The sequence below is a fragment of the Furipterus horrens genome, unplaced genomic scaffold, assembly GCF_987537825.1.
Source record: "Furipterus horrens unplaced genomic scaffold, mFurHor1.1.pri manual_scaffold_15, whole genome shotgun sequence".
In the NCBI taxonomy this organism is placed as follows: domain Eukaryota; kingdom Metazoa; phylum Chordata; class Mammalia; order Chiroptera; family Furipteridae; genus Furipterus; species Furipterus horrens.
The window spans coordinates 4,273,331-4,295,319 of NW_028327185.1; the positions used below are offsets into that span (position 1 = coordinate 4,273,331).

The 21,989-nt window shown below is 41.9% G+C and overlaps 1 protein-coding gene and 1 long non-coding RNA gene across 3 annotated transcripts in view; one reads left to right on the plus strand and one right to left on the minus strand.

Moving 5' to 3' along the window:
* Positions 1 to 8,863: 8,863 nt before the first annotated feature.
* Positions 8,864 to 13,623, minus strand: LOC149992316 (uncharacterized). 2 transcript variants are annotated; one of them, XR_016508282.1, is made up of 5 exons: positions 13,144 to 13,623; positions 12,617 to 12,704; positions 11,507 to 11,586; positions 10,416 to 10,541; positions 8,864 to 9,042 (listed from the first exon to the last, which is right to left on the minus strand). It is a non-coding gene; the product is annotated as an uncharacterized LOC149992316 (long non-coding RNA). The 2 variants fall into 2 exon arrangements; XR_016508281.1 differs by lacking the exon at positions 11,507 to 11,586.
* A 490-nt stretch (positions 13,624 to 14,113) lies between these two features.
* BRINP3 (BMP/retinoic acid inducible neural specific 3) overlaps positions 14,114 to 21,989 on the plus strand; it is a 177,624-nt gene continuing 169,748 nt past the window's right edge. Inside the window, exon 1 of the mRNA XM_090263260.1 lies at positions 14,114 to 14,273. The gene's annotated coding sequence lies outside the window, so the exon portion shown is untranslated. The remainder of the gene's footprint in view (positions 14,274 to 21,989) is intronic.

The following is a 21,989-nucleotide window of genomic DNA, read 5'->3' on the forward strand; positions in this document are numbered from 1 at the left end:
CCATTAAAAATATTATTGATGAGCCCTGGCTGCTGTGGCTCAGTGGATTGAGTGTCAGCCTGCAAGCCAAGTGTCGTCGGTTCGATTCCCAGTCAGGGCACGTGACTCGGTTGCATGCCAGGTCCCCAGTTGGAGGTGTGAGTGAGAGGCAACCACACAGTGACGTTTCTCTCCCTGTCTTTCTCCTTTCCCTCTCTCTAAAAATAAATAAACAAACTTTTAAAAATATTATTGCTGAAGAGACAGATACTGATGATCTCTTCCATCTACCATCTTTCTATCATTTTCATACATTTAATTTTAAATTACACTACATAAAATTGCACTAAAGTTGTAAGCACGTGGTAACCCGCATGTCTGTTAGAGGAATATTTTCTCAGCGGCAGAACCATGTCTTGTCTCATGTCCTGTTGCAGTATGAGATTTGTTCAGTAACATTTATAGAGCTGCTATTAATACATTTGGGATACGACATACTCTGACAGCGCACAGTAAATAAATATATAGTCATGTACTGCCTACCGATGCTGTAGTCAGCAGTGGCCTGTGTGCACGACAGTGGTCCCATGAGAGTATAATGGAGCTAAAACATTCCTGCTGGCTAGTGACACTGTAGCCCTCGTAATGCCACAGGGCTGCCCGCTCACAAGTAAATTCACGATGAAAAAGAGAAACGAAGCACACAGACGACCACGGGCGTATTTCCGGAAAGAGGGCCCCTCTCAGTGAGTCTCAAGCAGGGCTTTCAGGAGATGTTCCGCAAGAAGGCGTTACTGTAGCCCACGTCTCCTCCACGAGTGTCCCCAGAGACCTCCGCGGGGACAGGATGCGGGTAGAGGACAGTGCTATGGTGGGCCCAGGCCAGTGCGTGGGTTTGTGTCTTGGTTTTTAACAAAAAAATGTAAAAAAGTTAAACTAGAGACAAGGTTAGCCAATAAGAATATAAACAAAGCAATGGTTTTTACAGCTGTCTAATGTCTGTTGTGAGCTGGGCTATTATAAAAGAGTGAAACATTTGAAAATTGAAAAGTTTTTACAGTAAGAAAGCTACAATAGAATCTAAGTTACTTCTGTTACTGAAGGAGGAGAAATACTTTTATAAAGGTGGTGTAGCCTGAGCCCACATTGTGTGCAGCCCCGCCCTCGGCCTCACGCCACACCCGTCACACCAGACATGCCCAGAGCACCCGACGGTCCACAAGCTCTGTTCATGGTCACTGTCTTTACAGCTGTTCCCTTTTAGCCTCTTGTACCGTATTTTTCCTGCACCTTTTGTGTGTGTAGATCGTTTAGGTACACAAACACTTACCCTTGTGTTACAGCTGACGCAGGTTTCCAGCTCAGGAGCAGTCGGGCAGGCTGTACCATCTAACCTAGGTGTGCAGGGTTCGTGCTACCTCAGCTGATGACGTTGCTACACGTACAAACCTACCTAATGATGCATTTTGCAGAACAGAGCCTCGTTATTAAGTGACATGTGACTGTAATTCTTTATCTCCTTGTGTCATGCATGACTATACAGGCTATGATTTACAAACACGGTATCTGTTAATAGAATCCGGGTCTACATTGGCATATGAAGTTGGAAGCAAGAATTCACATCGATTTTTTTATGTTAATATAAGTTGTATGGATATCGATTGTTAAAATGTTATAATAAAAAAAAGTGACTAGCATATGAAATTGGAAAATGGTTGGATATCATGAGATTACATGACATGTAGATGTACATTGAAATGACTTGCATACAAAAGAGGACCTGTTATTTAGGGGTTCATCATATAGGCTTTTATAGATTTTAATAAGCTTTACAGTTAACTTTACTTTTTATGTAAATGAGGTAGAGCATTAGAAAACCTTGGGGAGATTGTACTGGGGCAGCGTGTTATGGAAGCAATGTTAGGCTATAAAAAACCCACTGAGGATTTACTTAAAATGTGTCCAGAGTAAAAGACAAGATCTGGAAACATTAACATTTAAGGAAAAAAGAGTAGTAAAAAAACCCATAAAGGGGAATGAGAATGAAGAGCCACTAAGGTGGTGTAAAATTAGGGGCCACAAAGAGGCAAGACAAGAATCTGAGGAAGCGAGGAGTAGTCAGCAGGGTCTAATGGTCTAGAAAAGGACATTCACATGGTCTATAAGCAGATTTTCTAAACAAAACGTAATTGGAGACTTGGCAGCGTGCATTCCGTTTTGAAGCAAAGGAGGGGAAAACAGGCTGCTTATGTCATAGGAACAGGGACAAAATAGACTAAAGAATGAATTGTAAGTAAGGAAATGGAGGCAGTAACTATAGAGGACTTTTGAAAAGTATGTCCACAACCAGGAGCGAGCCAAGGTCGCGTGGCCATAGATGTGAATGACTGAACGTGATGCTGGTTAATTGTATGTGTCCACTTGACGGGGCCAAGGGTTGCCCAGATAGCTGGTTAAACAGTATTTCTGGGAGAGCGATGGTATGATTGTGTTTTTGCGTAAGTGGCCGCACAGCAAACCCCAAAGTGTGTCTCTGAAACTAGCCTGGAGATGCGCAGAACAACAGAGACTAAGGAGCTCAGATAATAACGAAAAGTATGTCACAGTATTAGTAGGCACGGACATCAGCTCTCGGAAATCATTTGAATTTGTTCAGTGAGCTTTGCTAATGATGGCACATGTCCTCTACCACACATATTTACATATCTATAACATATTTAATTTAACTGGTTTATCTGATTATCTCACTAGTACATAGCTCTTTAGAGACCTCTCCTACCTGCATTAGGACGTGGAAATTATGTCCAGTCTGGGTCTGGTTGTTGAGGAATGGGAGAATTCCTTAGAGAATCTGTTCTATCACGATACTCCAAATAATTTTCACAATCAATCACAAATAAGTCTTAGAAAGATCTCTTATATCCATCAATTATTATTGCATCGATTGTTTATCCCTCAACACTAAGCGCAGAGCGTTCTGTGTCTAGGACTAGCTCACACAACTGATTTATGGGATCCCTACGGTCTGATCCCTGCACTCTGTCCTTTCTGCTCCATAAACGCTGTCACAAATTAAGTCCTTCCAATTTAAATTTTACAAATAAGCTATAATGAAGTCAATAAGCTCAGTGCTGATTGAGTTGATAAAGGAAGTTAGCAACAGCAGAAGAAATTTAACTATCACCCTATTTCATTCTCTGCTGACTTTGCAACCCTCATAAACCCAAATATCTCTGGGCCTTTATTGAATTGGTTGGTTAAAAATTATGTTCATTGTAACGTTTGATGTAAATTGTCCAGGCAAACCTCAAGAAATTGGGTGAATAACTGCACTACTGTTGGCTTATATATTCCCATAGAAAAGTCAGCTCGCAAAAAGGACAGGGCACACATACACACACGTACACATGTTTTATTAAGGAAGGAAATAGACATTATCTCCCAAGTGAATTTTTTCTGATCCAGCATGTTTTGAGTCTCTCTGGGAATTTTTTTTTTAACACTCATTCCAAGTCTGTAACATGCACTGCGCTGTCATACATGGGATCAATGTACTAATTATATTACATTTGTTAATCTCAAGCATGGATTTATTCTAAAAGATTTGTGCATTGAAGGAAAGTCTAGTCCTTTCCCTTTTAAAATATAAAAAGAATCCTACAACAGACACTACTTCAGGAACAAAACTTCATAGTACTGCACATGGAATGTTTCTGAAGATGCACATTATGACTGAATGATTCATTCTTTCTCCCTGTAACGCTCCCTGTGTACCTGTCATGATGAGGCCTGTGTAGACTGCCCCGGAGACTCAGCAGCGGGCATGAGTCCCATGCTGATCCCACCAGCCCTTGTCATTAATTACTTATCCCATGTGGCACATTAGGAGTTGTAGGAAGTGCCTTTGCTACCCGGGCAGAAAAGGATGATTGGAAAGATAAGATGCACTAGAAGGAATCACTGCTACCCACCCCATGAAGTCAAGTGATAAGAACATTGTGCTTGACTGAGTTCAAGGCCACTGCTAAGCTGAACAGAATCAACGCTGACAGCGAACTCTGGGGTTGGCCATCAATGAGGCACATTTTGTTACAAGCACCTGCATCAGAATGTATCTCATGAAACATAAGGCCAAAACAATTGAGAGGCACTATAGGGAGGAAAGAAAAATATTCTTGAACTATCTTAGAAATAAGCTTCCTGTAGCTTTAAGAGATCACTAGAAAGTATATGACGGTCAATAACAGGGAAGTTTTATGATTGTAACCATAAATGTAAAGGTCAGTATCCTTAGATAGTTTTATATGAAGTATAGAAATCTGAATCTTTTAAATTTTTGAGTAATAGAATTACCACTAGATTTTAAAAAAGAGTTAATAGTGATGATTTTGAAAAGAAACAAGTAGAGTAAAAGCAATAATAAATCACAAGTAGCTTTAGTAATATTTTGATTCTAAGTAGCTTTATAGAAAAATCTCCAGATGTGGAACCCTATAGTTTGTAATAACAAAATTATTTTTGTGGAATCTGAAATATCTGTAGAAACTTTATCGTTTCAACAAGCATTTTATAAGTGTATGGATCAAATAAACCTCAAGTATTAGTTTACACTTATGTAAAATACAGGTGATTTATTAGAATCACTTAACATCCTAAAGCTGTATTAAAGGGAATTCCGTATTGATCTGCCAGACAACTTTTGGTTTCTTTATCATTGACATTGTTCTTAGTAAATTTTTAGACTTACATAAACTTTGTCTTCTGCCACTTCCCAAAGAACAGCCTCTCTAAGTCATTCATTCAAAATAGCTTCCAGACTTCATCAGGTACGATTGAGAATTTTAAGTTTTCTGGTGTGTTCTACTTGTGATTTAAAGGGAATGTAATATTATTCAAGAAAAGGCTTAGATGTATGCATTTAAGTACAACCTTAGTTAAAATACTCAGCAGAATAATGTACATAATCCATTATTGAAAAATATGTATATGATATATAAATATCTACAACTAGAGTAAGAATAAGAATTTTCCTTTGAAAGTTTAGAGCATTAGTAAAATCAAGATCTTTATATATTTCCCAAACCCCAAAATGTGGAGGAAAATGCACATGTTTCTTTAGACAAATGGTAATATGATTTCTGTATCCATAGGGCAGTTGTGAGCATATGTATTTTATATATTCTAAATTTCTGCTTCTGAAGAAAACAAACAAGGGCAAAGTCCCTTTGGGGAAGAAAAAAATTCATGAGGAACTTAACCTGCATTTGGATCCTTCATACAAGGATACAGAATAATAGGAAAGGGTGTATGAGCACAGGAAAGCAGGATGGTGGAGAGGGGTCCTTAGAGAAAATATAACTCCATCAGGTCTGTTAACATCAGAAATAATACTGAAAATACTTAAGGATTACTGCAGCCATTAGAATGACTTCAGACGGTTTGTTCATAATGATGTCGGTGCAAGGTTCGTGCTTACTTGGCCAGAACTGACCTGCCAGAAGCTGGCCTCCCAGGAAAGAAGTTGGCCCGGGCAGAGCCCCCACGGCAGCAGCCGCGGTCTGGCGCTGACGCGTCACTTCTGGCAAAGAGCGGGACAGACATCGATGCTGCCAGCGAGAGGCTCGTGCTTTTCCATCCACAAATATCGGGTTGGCAGGACAGGACCAGAGCCAAGATCCTGCCCGGTTGTGTGGCTCTCGTGCCCGGTCCTGCTCGGAGGGGCCCCTGCATCACTCAGGCAGCTCTGAGGATCACGTGGCCTGAGGATCCGCACCCCTCCTGGGGTGTGGCAATGTTTCCTGTTAGGTTCTGGGTGTGCGCTGGGCAACCATGGACCCCACACACCTGCTCCTGCGCGTGCCTCTGTGATTTTCCCTCACCCACTCTTTCAACGGGCCTGACGCTGGCGCATTTAGTCATTTGTCTTGTTTGCGAACAGCCAGCTCCACAGCCACATTTAAGAAAAAGCTACGTCATATTCCTGGAGCAAACAAGAGTTTTTGTTGCTTTTTATTTATTTATTTTTTAGGTGAATTCGGTCGCTTAGAAGTGCCAGAACAGCAATAGTGTGTTGTGCCTTGCTATTTCTTTTCTTCTTCATATTTATAAATATTTGGAGGGCATTTAATTCTTATTTCAAAACAAAGTATCTATTATTAATAAAGATTAACTGATGATGGTATGCTTTCCCATGGGTTCACTGGGCTGTAATATTAGAGAGTTAACATCTAAGGAAAGGTAAGGAATTAAAAGTTTCCCTGGAGTTGAAAACCTAATTCACTTTCCTGTCTAGTTATTAGTGATCACTTCGTGCCCACCTGCAAATACGAGGCCTGTCGTAGGGATGTCGCTGAGTCAGACATGTCAAAGGCACACCTGGCCTGTGATAGGTCAGTTGCGTGGAAGTCAAGCCAGGACAGAGGAAAAGGGAACATGTTCTAGGCAGACGGATAGCAGGTGTGAAAGACAGGGGGCGCGTGGCAGCCAGGGGGGAGTGGCATAAAGCAGTGTCTTGACTGAAGAGGATAAAGAAGAGTTTTATGCAACTTGAAGATGTGGGATTTGGTTGGGGCTGGGCTATGTGGTTCCTAAGCCACGTTAGGGAACAGTGGGCTGATCCTGAGAACAGCGAGAACCGTTCTAAGGGCAAAGGATCATAACTGGGGGACCCAGATTCGACACAGTTGGGAGGTGCTTTCCGTACTCGGAATGAGAAGTGATGATGATGTGGCGAAGGCTGTGGTGGTGCAGTGGGAGAGGATTGGCCAGAATGTCATAGGTTTTTGCTATTGATTGACTTTGGAGGAAGAGTAAGAAAGTAATTCAAGAAGGACCCAGTTGGATGGATGGTGGGAGCATTCTCTGAGACTGGGGACCATTCACTGGGGAAAAAAATAGTGTTTGAGGAAAAAGATGGTGAGTTCAGTTGTGAGTTTATTGGTTTAGAATGCTCTGAGACATTCTTCTCATAAGAGGTATTGCATGACCAGCTGTACGCGTCAGGGACCCAGAAAGACATCTGGACTCATGGGATACATGTGCTACACTGTTGTTCCTATTGCTTGTTTATGAGAAACCTATTTGCAACTCAGAGGAACTTGAAATCTATCTAATCTTATTAACCAGTGTCACCCCAATACATTTAATTCAAGAAAAAAAGAAACAACCGTGGATCGTTTAAGCAGATGTGTGAGTTCCTTGGGAAGATTTTTATTAGCTCAAGGATGCTCTAATCATTGCCTCAGAAAGGCTAAGCCGACTCCTCCTGCCAACAAACCCAGGCGAGAGGTGACACACTCACCTGCTTCCAGAAGCTACTAGGTAATATAAATAAGTAAAGCTTGCCAGCTTTATTGCTGAAGAGGCTTATGCCTGTGCTAAGACATCAGCAATTATTCAACTCTAGGCTTACTGTTTTCTTTGTTGTACGGTGCTTGACTCTGGTTATTCATCTGACATCTTATCCTAAGAAGTGCTTGTCCCATAGGTGACAATCAATAAATTTGTTTTTCTTTCTAATAAAAGGATGATTGATGATGTGAATAGAGTGTAGGACGGACTCAAAAAGACCTTTATATTTATCAGTATACTTCTCTTACCCTCTGACTAGGATGTAAAGACTGTAGCTTACTTATTTTTATATTCTTATAACACTTAGAACTTTGCTTCTTATATGTAATACTGTCCGTAAATGATTGTTGAATAAATGCTCAATAAACATTTGTTGAATTGACTTTTAGGCCTGGTCTCCTTCCATAAATATGAAATGAATTCATTTTATATAGTCTTTTAAAATTGCTTTTGTCTGTAAATTCCTAGTGTGTCCTCAGAGGCAAAGCCCAAGATCAATTTGAAGGGTTGTTTTTCATCCCGGGCAGTGTATTCATTTCTTCAGAATTGGAAGTATGAGAGATTTAGGGGGATTTAGAGATACCAAGAGAATTGGCAGTCAAGTAACTTGGTTTCTTTTTGTTTTCATTAAAAAGGGCAAAAGGCCTTAGGAGTTCATGAGACACTAAAATTAATGATGCACCCTAATTAAGTAAATGTTCAGCCTCTTTTCTTGATTGCAATAGTGTACACAATACAAGGAAAAATGATCAAATTGCTTCATATCACTTTCTCCATGAAAATAAGCATCCTCCCGCTCCTTGTCAGTCTTGTTCTGATGGTCTCATTTTAGATCTTAAATTTCTTTTAATATTTTTCTAATTCTCACTGGCTTCTGTGCTTAATCTTATTGCATATAGTGTCTTCTCTTCATACCACGTATTTTCATATAATCTGCAAATGTAACGGGCAGTATTCACTTCCTTATAGCTAAGTCATTATTATAACAGAACCAGAATGTGTTGGGTGCTAGCGTGTGTGAGACTCTGTGCTGAGTAGTACAATCTAAATGAGTGTAATTATGACATATGATAAGTTTTTAGATTGTGAGTTTATGTCTGGGGAACTAGTTCTCCCAACCCCAGTTCCTATCCATTCCCTAGGAAACCGGTTGGAAGAATCACCTTGGTTGTTGATGAAATCAGATTTCATCCTGATAAAAATACCTGAAGAAAGGGAATGACCATGAGACTAGAGCTTGCTGTTCAATCACAAAGTTTTAGAGAGGAAAGAGCACACTATTGATTTTTGCACTCTTTGCACAACTAGTCCTATTTGTTTTCTATTGCTGCTATTATATATTAGCACAAACACATAGTGTCTTGAAATGACACACATTTATTAACTTAATTAAGTTCCGGAGGCCAGAAGTCTAAAATGGGTCAGCAGGGCTTCATTTCTTCTGGAAGTTTTAGGGAAGAATCGGTGTCCTTCCCTGTTCCAGATTCCGAATGGAGGCCTGCCTCTTCTCTTTGCTAACAGTCCCCTATTACTCCATCTCCGCTGTGATGGCATCTTTCTCCGAGTCTCTCCTTTCCCCTTGTAGGATTTTCATTAGGCAGACACAGCTGATCTGATGAGTGGACGTTTGGTCCTGTTCAGAAACATCGATGAAGACGTTTAGTCCACACTGACCAATCTACCTCACCCCGTGAACCATGGCCCGCTGGACGACTGAGGCAAGAAAGATTACACAGGGAAACAGTTTTTAACATAATTCCTGTTGAGTTCGATTTTTCTGCTATTTTAGACTTAAACGGGCATGCTGATTTCAAAACTGCAGTTAGTTTTCTTCTATCACGTCAAGTGTTTTTCTGTACAGCTTATCTTAATGTGACCACTCTAGGCTGGATCCAGCGTGGATCCAGGGAAGCGCTAGTACTCTCCTATCGGCGAGAACCAACCTCCCTTGAGTGGGGAGGGGTGGGGGACGACCTTGGGAACCAGCAACAGGTCTACGCTCGTCTAGGCTGTTCAGTAGACTCTTAAATATTCTATAAACCTTTGTGCTTAATATAGAAATTTGCATTCATGAACAAATTGGCTTTGAATAGTGTGGGTTTTATTTTCAACCCTTAGCCTATAAAATAACCAATATTAATTTCTCATATGTGTTCCATCTTTTTCAGTATCTCAGTTGAATGCAAAATTTTAATTTTATCAGAACGCATTGTAGGACTTATAATTATATTCTTGTATTTTTAAATCTAGGTAGTAGTGATAACTGCCAATAAAATGTAGTGCTGATATTTGTCTTTTAGAATTGGCATAAGAAAAAAAAAAAGGTTGCGTGTAATATTGATGCGTCTGAAAGAATCAAGAAGACTGATATTGTTTCAAGCACTCCAGAAAATTGAACACTCCTGAATGGTGGAAGTCTTACAGCTTTCCCCCTAATTAAGAAAGCCTGTTTTAATGGAGCACAGACTTTTTTTACATGTCTTCATCTCTGTATTTACTTCGTAGAGCGAGTGTGATTTCAGACTAAGTCAGGGTCTAATTAATCACCTTATTTTGAGACGACGGCTCTTCTTTTGCTACACTTCTATTTATATATATGTATATTGGCAGGAGTTTTAAAAAGAACATAGGGGCGACCTCATGGAGTATGAGACTGCAGGTGGCTGGAATGATCTAGTTTAAGGTCATTTGGTCAGGGGCGAGGGGTTAGTCCAGAGCACAGCCCGATACACGTACAGGAAGAACAGGCTCTCTTTTGAGTAAGTGAAATTATGTCATGAAATGCTCCTCAGTCACTGAGGGGGCAGGGTGGAGAAGCTAGGGAAGGACCAACCACAGCAGGGAAATAAAAACTTTCTACAATAAGGAGTATTAGTTACCAATGCAATAACAAGGACTGCATTTTATACATCTTTGTACTACGGCTCCTTCTTTCATTCTTCCCTGCCCCAATCTCCAGGCATACCTGTTTTAGCAGCTAATAGCAGAACTTCATGGATTTACCAGTCAGTGTGTGATTTCACTATGCACTTAAAGAAGGAGTTAGACTAAAGGATATTTAAAATCCCATTTGAGTTCCAACATACCTTTCTTGAGATTCAAATACGTTGGCTCGTTGTATTTAGCGGCATAGTGGTCTTATGGAGTAAGGTGTGAAGATGCTTGCCCACTTTGGGATTTAAGAAACTCTAGACACTTTCAAAGAGAAAGCTCTAAAACCAAAATAAAGCAGAGACTAAAATAAATAAATTTAAATATTTGAATAAGGGCAAATATATACACCTAATTATGGGTGTCATGTACGACCCTCTTGTACACAAGGGACAGTTTGAATGTATTTAATTGTATCACAGCCCATTTTTTGCTGTAAAATTGATTTAAGGTTAAAATAATCTAAAGCATATTGGCATTTTGTTTCACCAGCAAATTGCTTTACAATTTCTCTAATACGCTATATCTTGAGCGTTGCTTAGATTAGGAATTGTAATAGAGCGATGGTAAGTTACACATTAGATGATGTGCTCACACTGAAAAGAACAAGGAACCAGGGTAGTAAGCAAGAACATCACCGGTAAAACAAAATGTGCTAAAATACCAATGATCTCCAATATTACAGGACAGCACATGCTCCATGTGAAATTAAAACATAATTTCTGAGAAAGTTCTACGTACAAACCAGACTCGTACTTAAGGTAAAGCCAGCCAGGAGATAGAAAGCTTTCAACTCTATTTTGAGGTCCATCAGTTATAACCATCTAATTAAATATAATGCTCACACACTTAAATTATCTAATAAACTTCCAGTGTTATAAACAGTTTTGAAATTAAGAAGCCATGGGGCCCAAAATTATTTTTTTATCCTGGACTTTTTTTCTCCAAGTATTTTAAAGAACAGCAACCTCCCATTTGTTTGATATAAGAATTTAAAAAATCTAATGTTATGCTTTGTAATTTAAGTCAAGCTGGGTCCTCAACAAAAACAGTTGTATTTCTTTGAATAGCAAATCAGGCAAGTAGGTTTAGGCAGCACACTGAGGATTTATATGAAAAGTGCATTCTCTCTAGATCACAACTATTAGGTTGTATTCGTAGTGGATGAGATTTAGGGTATTCGGCCTTCTTATGTGGACCTCAGATTCCCCAGCAAAATACAGTCTCTATAAAACACAAGGCATACACAGAAATCACCCTTTTGGTAAAATGAGGTGACTAACGAAAAACTTCTGCTCTATGACATCATTAGGGCAGGAATACAGCCTAAGGAGAGAAAGAAGAAAAATTATACAAACAAGTCCTTACCGGCCCCCGCCCCAAGTTTGATAATGATGATGATAGATACTTGTGCACATGCATGCTTGTCTTGCTCTGTAACATGTCACTTAGTTGTCTCCTGAGATTTTATGCTGCTGATTTCTAAAGAATTGACTATCTGAAATGAAGTTTATTCTAATCAATGGAATTTTAATATCCAATATTTCCAGTGAAGTTAAACCCACCCTGTTTGCACCAGAAATAAACTGTGCACCGATTAGCTTTTTCTTTATCATTGAATTTCGTGGGCAAATCATTTACAGTAGAGGGATTGACAATAATAGAGGAAGTAATTGAATATGAATTTTTCACCAGTAAATATACTCCATAACTCACAATTGCAATGCTTTCTCTTAGACCAAGTCTCCTTCCAGCGCTCACATCCAAAATGGTTGGCTTACGCTTGAAAACCAAGTTCAGTCCATTTGCCAGATTTGTTATTCTGCACTCAGTGCCCATGTGGAAGCACTCTCAAGAGCTGCTGGCTTCTCTCGTACACCTATGCTCTTCACGTGACGGGCACGCGTGCGCTGGCGTTGCTAAAGACATGCAAACCAGAGGCCCTTATGAAACTATGGGTCTCATCACAACACGCACATCACTGTTTTGGAGGCTACAGATGTGTCCAAGAAACTGAACCAAGATGTACACATGAGTGAGCATAGACATGGAGCTCCTACTGGAAACTATTATTTTCAGAAAGGAAAGAGGATTAGTAAGAATAAGGGAGATATTTAAATATCCCTTTAGCAGTGCAAGTAAGGATCAGCTTTACTTGTGTTTCAGCTTTGGGTGTAGGAAAGGAAGGCCTTAAAGCTCCTTACTTCAAACTCACCCTTACAAATGACTGTAGAAACCGTCTGAGTGACCCAGGTGGTGATTTCCGTGCCAAGAGTAAATAAGTGAATGAAGCGGGGGATGGGGCAGTGGGCAGCAATGCCTTTCCGTTTCAACTGCAGAAAATAAGATCACTTACCAAGAACACTTTTACTCTAGGGTGAATGTTTAGTTCCTCTGTCATTCGCTGCCTGTGCAAGAAATCAATTTCCACCCCACCTTTCAGCCTTTCAGCCTGAGAGAGAGAGAGAGAGAGAGACAGAGAGAGAGAGAGAGAGAGAGAGAGAGAGAGAGAGAGAGAGAGAGAGAGAGAGAGAGAATATGCTTGCTTTGGAGTCCAGAGGAAGATAGAGCAGAGGGCAGAAGACCCCCACGGTGCTCTTTATCCAGACATTGGCTCCGGGGTGAGCCCCCGGAGAGAGGGCTGTTCCCTACGGAAGGTCTGGGATCCGGGATGGCCAGGGGATTTCACAGCCAAAATATAAACCGCCCCCCCAGGAGAACTACCAGCCCCTCGGTCACAGTAGCGATTTCCTAGGGGAGGTAGGTTTCAACGAGGAAAGGGAAGTTCCCGAATGCAGGGACAGAGAGACCGACACTAGGGGTTTGGTCTTGGAGAAGGCATGCGACCCTGGAGAGGATGGGGAGAAGCCATCCAGGTCTTACCCGATCGATCAGGCGATCGTTTGTGCGGTAGCGGGATCCGAAAAGGCGAAAGAATGCGTTCTGCAGCAAAGCCGTTTCTAGCGCGCTCTCCCGCGGGAACTGTGCGGAAACCACGGGGACGCGGAGCCTGACAGCCTGCCACTGGCGCCCCAGGGACGGTCCCCAGAACCTCCAGAGCTCCAGCTTCTAAAGCCAGGCTTCTGAGGCTGCGGTTTCGGGTCAAGGTCGATAGCCTGGAGCCTCGGGCCGCAGATCCGCCGGGAAATCAGGACCCGGGAGAGCTCCCGCCGCCTCCGCCGGCTGCTGACCCCTGTGCCGGGTCCCCTTGGCGCAGCGCCCCGGGCGGCCTCAGCCGCATCTTCGGCCCTTCGATCGCCTCCCGCCCCCCCAATGCTGATGATTTGGTCATCCTGAGTGACCACAGCCGTGCATGGCGGGGAGGGGGGTCTGGCCGAGCCCGGCTGCTTTACTACGTATGCCCCCCCCAGTAGCTGGGGGGGAGCGGGTTCAAGGGAAATCCTAGTGGAACGCGCTGATGGAATGCTATTAATCCTAATCATGGTGTTCCCGACGCAGGTAGCTCGTGAGGTAGGGAGAGTGGGGAGATGAGAGGAGGGTTTCCGAGACGGGGCCCTCGCGGATTCTCATTGGACGCTTCCCAGCAGCTCAGTCCTTCCCGCCGCTCCATCTGTCTGGGGGGCTACAGCCTTGCGCCCTAGTCTCCTTCCTCTCCTTGTCTTGGACGCGAGCTTCTGCTCCCTGCAGGCTTCTCTGTTTTCCGCCTCCCACCCTCTGGGGTTACAGGGCTTCTGCCCCCCCCCCCCTTCTGTCGGTGATTTTGCATTTTGTCCACTGAAGGATCATCACACAGAAGCCCCCTTCCACCCCGCTGCCCCCACCCCCAATAAAAGGCACTTCTTCCGCGTTTTGCTTTCCTTCCTTGGGGGATCTCGGCTCCCGGTGTAACTGGTTTCCACTTGGTTACACGCCACCAGGAACTGCTGATTATTTCAAAGTCCCAGCGCCCCGCAGCTCGTCACTGTACCCTGATTTGGGAGATCATGGAGCCTCCGTTTGAATTCTGGATGCATTTTTTCTCACTGTCCTCTCGCTTCCTGAGATTTCCTCGGGTAAGTTATCCTCTTTCCACTTTATTAGAAACTTATTGCTGCTATTTTCAATAAGCTGTGCTTGCTTAAAAAGTGCCGCTTTTTAAAAATGTTTCCTGTCTGTGACTTTCAGAACTCAGAGATCTGTGTGACCATGTCTAATTAGTATGTTACTCGCAGTTGTGCTGAGATCCAGCCCATGTAACGAATCACCTCATCTCTTTTACATCCTGTGTTTATTTCTGTCCTCATTGGTATCAGAGGCTATAGGAAACAGTCCCCCCCACTTCCTCCTCCCATGAATGCTTCCTGGCAGACACACACTTGTACCATCTGAAAGGTCAAATTTTATGCTTCTCTACGAGTGAGCTTAAGAGAGACCTTCTGACCGTCCCAGGGTCTGGGAAGGCTCCCTAGTCTGATCGTCAGTAGGTTCTTCAGCCAGGGCTGCTCATGGCAAGCAATGGGGTGAATGGGGGGGAGGGGGCTGGGTAAGGTGCGTTTTTATGGGTTTGGCAGGCCACTGAGCACTGAGAGCCGCTGTCTGGCGAGGAGTGTGTTTCCAGTGCACCATTTTCTTTTCTCGGGTGACATTCCCCGTCACGCGCGGACAGGTTATTCTGGGCACTGTACTTCAGTCCAGGCATCCTGTCTGGGAGCACACTTCTGATTCTGTGAATTCAGCCGGCGACCATCTATGGACACAAGGCGCTCACTTCAGAGGAGAGCTGTCTGAGGAAAGCCTCGACTCTCCTGGCTCTAATGCATCGAAAGGCAGGCTTCACATGAAAAGTGTAATCGCCTCCCTCCACATGTGTTCAACCCGCAGACTCAAGTTTCAAGAAGTACGTTAATATGTCAGTGTTTTTTTGGCTTTTATGAACATTTTTGTGGGCTTAACTGACAGTTATGATGATCATGTCCCTTTAAGTATAGGAGTGTTGGGAAACATTTTACATCCTAGCTTTTACTTCGCATATGATAAGGACATTGTATTCATTAAAGGCCAAACCTGCATGTATCAGTAATCTCGAAGGAATGCTGAGGTTTATGGGTTTTTCTCTGAGACGCCTCCCCCCTCCCCATAAGAACAAGTTTCTGGTTTGTGCAACATTTCTCTTTATTGGGATGAATGGAGGTGAGACCTATGGTTCAAGCATTTTTTTTTTTTCCTGTCCTTCTTCCTTTTCCAAAAAAAAAAAATTAATTAATTCTCGGAAAGAACTGTTCCCGTGGTCGCTGATGGCTGACACGACAACCTAAGTAATGCTTTTTAAATTCAGAAGCCCTTTTAGCTTCCAGACGGAAGTGCTCCCGGTGCCGCCTCAGCCCATCCCCCACTCCGGGGAGCCGAGGGCTTTCCCCGAGGCTCCCACCGCGAAGCCGGGGCTGAGACCCGGCTGCACCGCCTGGCGCCCCTCACCCGGCCCGAGGCTCCTTCCCTGTCTGGTCGTCCGGCCTGACAGGTGCCCTGCGCGTCCCTGACCTCAGCTGAAGAAGCCGGGGCTTAGCGGGGTTCACCAGCTGGGAGCCCCGCGGAGCACTGCTGCCGTTGCGCAGGGCGGAGGGAGGGGGCACCAACTTTCGGCGCAGCCACGTCGCCCCTCCGGCTAGTCCCCCCCAGACAGGCTCGGGCGTTCGGTGCTGGGTAAGTGCGCTGTGCTGGGCCACGACCCGACCCTCGGGCGTGGGGAGGGGATGAGCACAGCCAGGCTCCCGCAGCCCACGACGCTGTCTCCAGGGGACTAGCAACAGGCGACTGTGCCCGGAGATGGTCCGCAGGTCCTGGCGACGCCTAAGCCCCCTGGGCGCAGGGAGCGCGGAGGTGCGGGCGCCCGCCGGACTGCCGCCCCCGAGCGGAGCCGGGTGCTGGCGGTGGGAGTGACCCGCGTGGGTGGGGACTGTGCCCGGGCCCACCTGCTGGCTGGCGCAGGCTGCGCACTCAGCCCTGCGGCGAACGGCTGCCTGCTGGGGGCTGTGCCGGCCCGGGGCTCGGGGGGCTCCATGTCCAGTGTTCCTCTGGCCGCACTTGAGCAAACGCCTCTTGGCTGTGCCAGCGGACAGCCTTGGGAGCTGGGGCCTCTCCTCTCAAAGCCCTTCTGCGTTTGTGTCAATTAATTAATTTCTCATGAGCGATCCCGAAGACCAACTCACGAGGGCTCTTTAGCCTGCCTGCTCCGGAAAGCCCGAGTCCCGTCGCCATCTGATTGCTGAGTTGGGTTCAGGATGGCTGCCTGACTTCTCGGGCTCCGCGTTTAAGTATTGGTGACCGTCGCTCCCTCCCTTCTGCAGCTGGCAGGAACCCGGGGGGCGGTGGGGTGTGGGAGTTGGTTTCAACTTGGACGGAGCTGGCGCTTGGACTCTAAGGTTGAAGTTCAGCGCCAAGAGTCAGGGCTGCGAGTCCTTGAGCTTGTATGATATCCGCTTTCCAGTCGGGCTTTTATTTTTATGTTTCCCTTTTCTTGGAGGTGGCGCGGGGGGGCAGGCGCATCTGGGACTGGAGCCCTCTTCTCCGGCGTCCACCCGAGGTGGGGGCGGGGGCGCTTTCTGGCCACTGGTTACCGCAGGCAGCAGCGGCCCGGGGTTCCCGCGGCTCTCGTGGCTGTTCCCCCAGTCCCCAGGAGTTGAACCAGAGAGCGTTTTCCTTGGCACCAGGTCGAGAACGTGGTCAGCCCTTTAGAGCAGGGACCTCCTTCCGATGGGAACCCGGCTGGGAAAGGCTGGGCAGGCGCTCTGTCCGGAGATGAGATGCAGCTTCCCAGCAGCGTGAGCCGCCAGCCCCAGGCTGCCGGAGAGGAGGAAGGGACTGGGGCTGGTAAATAACCCTCCCATCGCTTCCAGATAGCCCAGCCGCTCACATGCATGTAAGCAAAGAAAACGACGCCAGGGTGTAACGCTGTCACAGCAGCTTGGAAGGCAGATGATTGGGGTCGGGGGGACTTCTGCTTTGGTGTGCCTTTCAGCTCTGTTTGTCATCATGCAGTGAAGCAGGTAAGGACTGAATGTCTACATTTTACTGACAGTCGTATAACCTGTGTTTGAGCCATCCGGTGATGCCTTTTCTCTGTTTCAAGAGATGGAATATGTGTATTTTCAGATGGTTCTGCTATGATGCATAACTTCTTAATATTCACATTCATGAACCTTTTTCAATGAACTCCATTGACATAGTTAACATGCATGCATTCATTTAAATGTTAACTTGCATTGATTTAAATGTTTACCAGTGCTACAAAAATGACAAACTGGGCCAAAGAGAGAGGGAAAAATGGGGAGGGGGCAGAGAGTTAGAGGGAGGGATGCATGACCCCCATGAAGCGTGGAGATGCTGATATGCCATCGATGCCTTAAAGCATGATTGTCGTTAAGGTCACAGACCTTAATATATAAAGGACACTTGGGGCACTATTAAGGACATCTTGAATTAGCAATTTAATCCTGACTACTTCATAGGAATGGATATTTTATGTGTGTGTGTGTGTGTGTGTGTGTGTGTATTTAATTTAAAAAATCCTTAGAGTGGGGGTTGATTGTGTTGTCAAAGGAAAGAGTTTGCCCTAAGGCAGTGTTATATATGAGTCTAGTGTGGAAACCTTTGGGCTTAGGAAACCACTTGGAGACTGAAAAATAAAATCTGAGCAATTTTTTTTAAATGATGGCAAATCTCTCATAAATAGAACTCTCTTAAATGACAAGTTTTGTAGATTTACCATTTTAGCAAGCCAATAGATATCTTCCATCATGGCTTAACAAAAATGTTAAGTAACATAACAAAATAAATTTTGAATGTTTTAATAAGTTTTGTTGTTACTATTCTGGCTATTGTTTTGTTAGGCGATGCTTACACACTGAAGGGTTCTGGAGCCCCCACACAGTGAGGCCAAAAATATTAATAAGACACCATCCTAAAGCTATTTCTTTTATTTCTAACACTTTCCTTTCTCTAAGAAATTGTATTCTTTAAAATTTTCTCTGGAAATAGTTTTACTACTTATATTTATTGACATGGATGCCTGATCAATAATTTTTCTGCTTGTAAGGCTCACTGATAACATCTTGAGGAAATATGAAAGATAATTGCATCTCTGGGTCATAAAATTGCAAAGTTTTAGTGCTTTCCTTCAGTTTGATGCCAGAGGTCATTTTTACTTCCCTGGAGAAAGTAATTTACCAATAGAGTTCACTTTCTCAAATCTTTTGCACTTTACTGTCTGGAATTTTATTGTAGTGAACTTGCTCATTGTACACATGCGTGTGTTTGTGTATGTCTGTTTTGGGGTCAGTGGAGAAGGTATTTATTTTAAACCTACATTGTTTTAATAATGTTTTCCAAATGAAAAAGGTATGATACGATTTATGATTGATGTCATCTATTACTTAATCAGATAACATGTGATTTCAGTCTCTCATGAGATATTTTCTTTTAATAAACTCAATATTGAATGATGATGTGTATTTTTAGAAAATACATCACATTTTGATTTTTTATACAAAATTATTGCTATATTATATTTATTGCTATATTATATTTAAGTAAATCAAACCCAAGTTAGAAGAAACCATTGGAACTCTATAGCAGTGTGTGATTTTACATGCACACATGTCTGTATTATATACACACATGCATATATAAAATGACCCTTACCCCCAGATTTGTGTTTTCTTCCCCAACAAAAATGGGACTTCTTTTCAGAATATTGCCTGTGTTTCTCTCTGCAAGTGCAAAGAACTCTACTGGTAGGTCTTCCAAACTTTGATGCCTTGTTATAAACCAATACTTCAGTTTCCTGTATTTCCTGTTATTTTGATTTTAAATATTATCTCTTTTACTTAAAAACATGAAGCAATTTGAATATGATTATGATTTTTGATTAATGAGGTACTCCTTTAAGACTGGTAACGTTTTTCTCTTTACCTCCTAGCAGTGGGTTATTTTGAAAAGGAGAAGGAGAAGGATCTAAGAGTCCTCCCCTAATATCATTTGTGGTTCTACCTAGTGAGAGTTCTTGACCACTTCTATTTATCTTCCTCATCTCTGACCTGGAGCAAACAAGATCTACTTTAAAATATTTTTTTTAGATAAAACAGGATGCGATGGGGATGCTTTAAAAGGGCAAGCATTATGAAAACAAAATATATTCTTAAAAAGATAACATTTACATTTGGTTTATTTTTGTCTTTTTGGATGAAGTTTTCTTTCTATGTAAGAAGTAATGTTGACTGAACTGCTTTTTAAAATTAAATATTAGTGTCAAATATTCTTGGGCTATGGTGTCATGGTGTCTAATGGGTTTAAATAACATTTCTTTTATTTTGATATAGTGTAGCTGAAAACTAACATTTAAATAATACACTCTTCCAGGCACAATAGTTCTTCTTTACAGCGATTCACCTTGGCTTTAATGCAGTTCTGAGGCGACAGTCACTTAGAGAAACAGTGGCTGTTGCTTGACTTTTCAATGCCATTCAGTAAAGGACAAGTCTGGTTTATGAGCAGATTTCTGTTATTAACCTGGTGATCTCTATCCTCAGTTTCATTGAAAACAAGATCAAAATTCTTACATAACAACCTTCAAAATGGATAAACTTAAGAAAGACCATTGATTGCTAACATGTCTTACAAAGTATGTGCAGCTCCCCAGAGTTAATCTGGCGGCGACTGGCATCACCAACGTTTTAATTTAGCGACTACTTGGGGAATTTTATTGAGCTATTTAGAGTGTAATTTTGACCAGTTTCTCTACGCATTCTTCTATGTTTTTATGGTTTTATGTTTATATATCATAAGTTCCAAAGGAGAACAAAACTAAAAAATAATTTGTGTCTGAATATAATTGGTTGCTAATGGATGATCTTGATTCTTAAAAGAAAGGGATAATTCAATAATGTTTATTTTATTCTAGAATCTAGAAATAACTCCTGAAGATTAAACTTCATCATGAACACTAATGGCCTTTCTACTGAAAATGTATCTGGAAGTTCTGGCCTAGATTTTTTGTTTCTTCTTCTTTTTTGCTTAGTGGTATCAAATAACTACTCTAACCATTTTATACTGGTCATCAAATATCTCCATCAATAACATTTTAAGGTTTTTATAACTATCATTTTGAGGCATATTTGATGGGTTATTAAGACTATTTATATGCAATTAATCATTTGCAGACCTATCTAGTTACAGTGTTTTCAAAGATGATTATTTCATAAGCTATAAATCCACTCTGTTTAACCTTTGAAATAAAGTGTTCATGCAAACAGTTCTTACATATTTCTCAATTTTGTATTCAGAGTAGACCATAAATAACTAGTTGATACTCTAATAATAAAAATAAACCAGTTATAATTTTCTAACCAGTTTTCACCAAGATTGAAAGATATAACTAATATATTTTTAATGAACTGAGTGTATTAGCACGTATTTCATCATGAAATAGTTTTGTTGATTTTTAAAATGTTAGTTTTAACCTAGAAAGTATAAATTCAGATATGGGAAAATGGCATGCAATCTAATGAATTAAGAAAACCTTATAAATTCTCATGTATATTCATTGCTATTTTTTAAACACAACTCATAATTTCTTAAAAATTAATTTTTATTATGTCCAGTCAGCAATGAAATGTATCCTCAATATGACTTACTTTTACTTATATTTAATTTTTAGCAATATTTGTTTTGATGGTTAAACTCTAATTTACCGAGAGGTAGATCCCTTTAAAAGCACCCAAAACATTAGTCATTTCCTTTAATAGCTAATGAACAAGCTACCATGTTATAGTTCCACAAAATTAAATCTATAAAACACACATTTATTGATTAAATTAATAAATATGTTAACGTTACCTTCAAATGCATTGTAGTTCTCTGCTGTATGAGAATTATTATCTCGTAATGGTGTGTTTCATTTAAATTCCATTATAGATTTATTGTGAACGAATACTTAATAGATAGACTTATTCTTCCTGATTTCTGTGAATATTTGCCAACCTCATCAGGATTGAGCTGTTTTTTATGAACTTTTCTGGAGTCTTGCATTTTGTTAATTTTAAAACTGTCTCCAGACTATCGCACTATTAAAAAACAATCTAGCCTTGGGAAGACCCAAGGGGAGTAAACGTGCATTTTAGATTTTCAACGTCAAAGAGTGGCCAGTATCTAAACACACGACCAATTTATAGATTCATTAAGCACCCACTCTCACCACTAAAAGATATTGTCTTTAAAATATGTCAAGCAATGAGCACAAATATCAGCTAATTTTGGAAAAAGTGATTACATCTAATTAAAGAATAAATTAAAAACCTGAAGCCTGGGTTCACTCGAGTATCGTGTTACAAAGTTGCATGTTCGCAGGTTGCTAATAATGCATGTGTGCCTTACAATTTGGAGTATCTTTGATATGCATATATTTTTTAAGGTTCTGGGTTTTGTCCCTGATTTTAGATAAGCAATTTAGTACTGTGTGCAGAAGCTCCTTCTGTTACAGCTAAAGTAAATATAGAAGAAAAGTTAATTCAATCAGGGAGTTGCTGGGTAAACAACATATACACGTGGCTTATGCCTTTGGTGTGGTGACATTTTTGAGGGTTTGAAAAATCAGCCTTGTGAGTCCATATAGAGAGATGGTGGAACAGTCTGCTTCAGAAGTGAACACCTCTTAAATAATAATAAACACAATCTAAATTTTCAGAAGAAAATCATTAAAGGTTCACTAAATCAGGTAGTAAAATTGTAAAAATTAT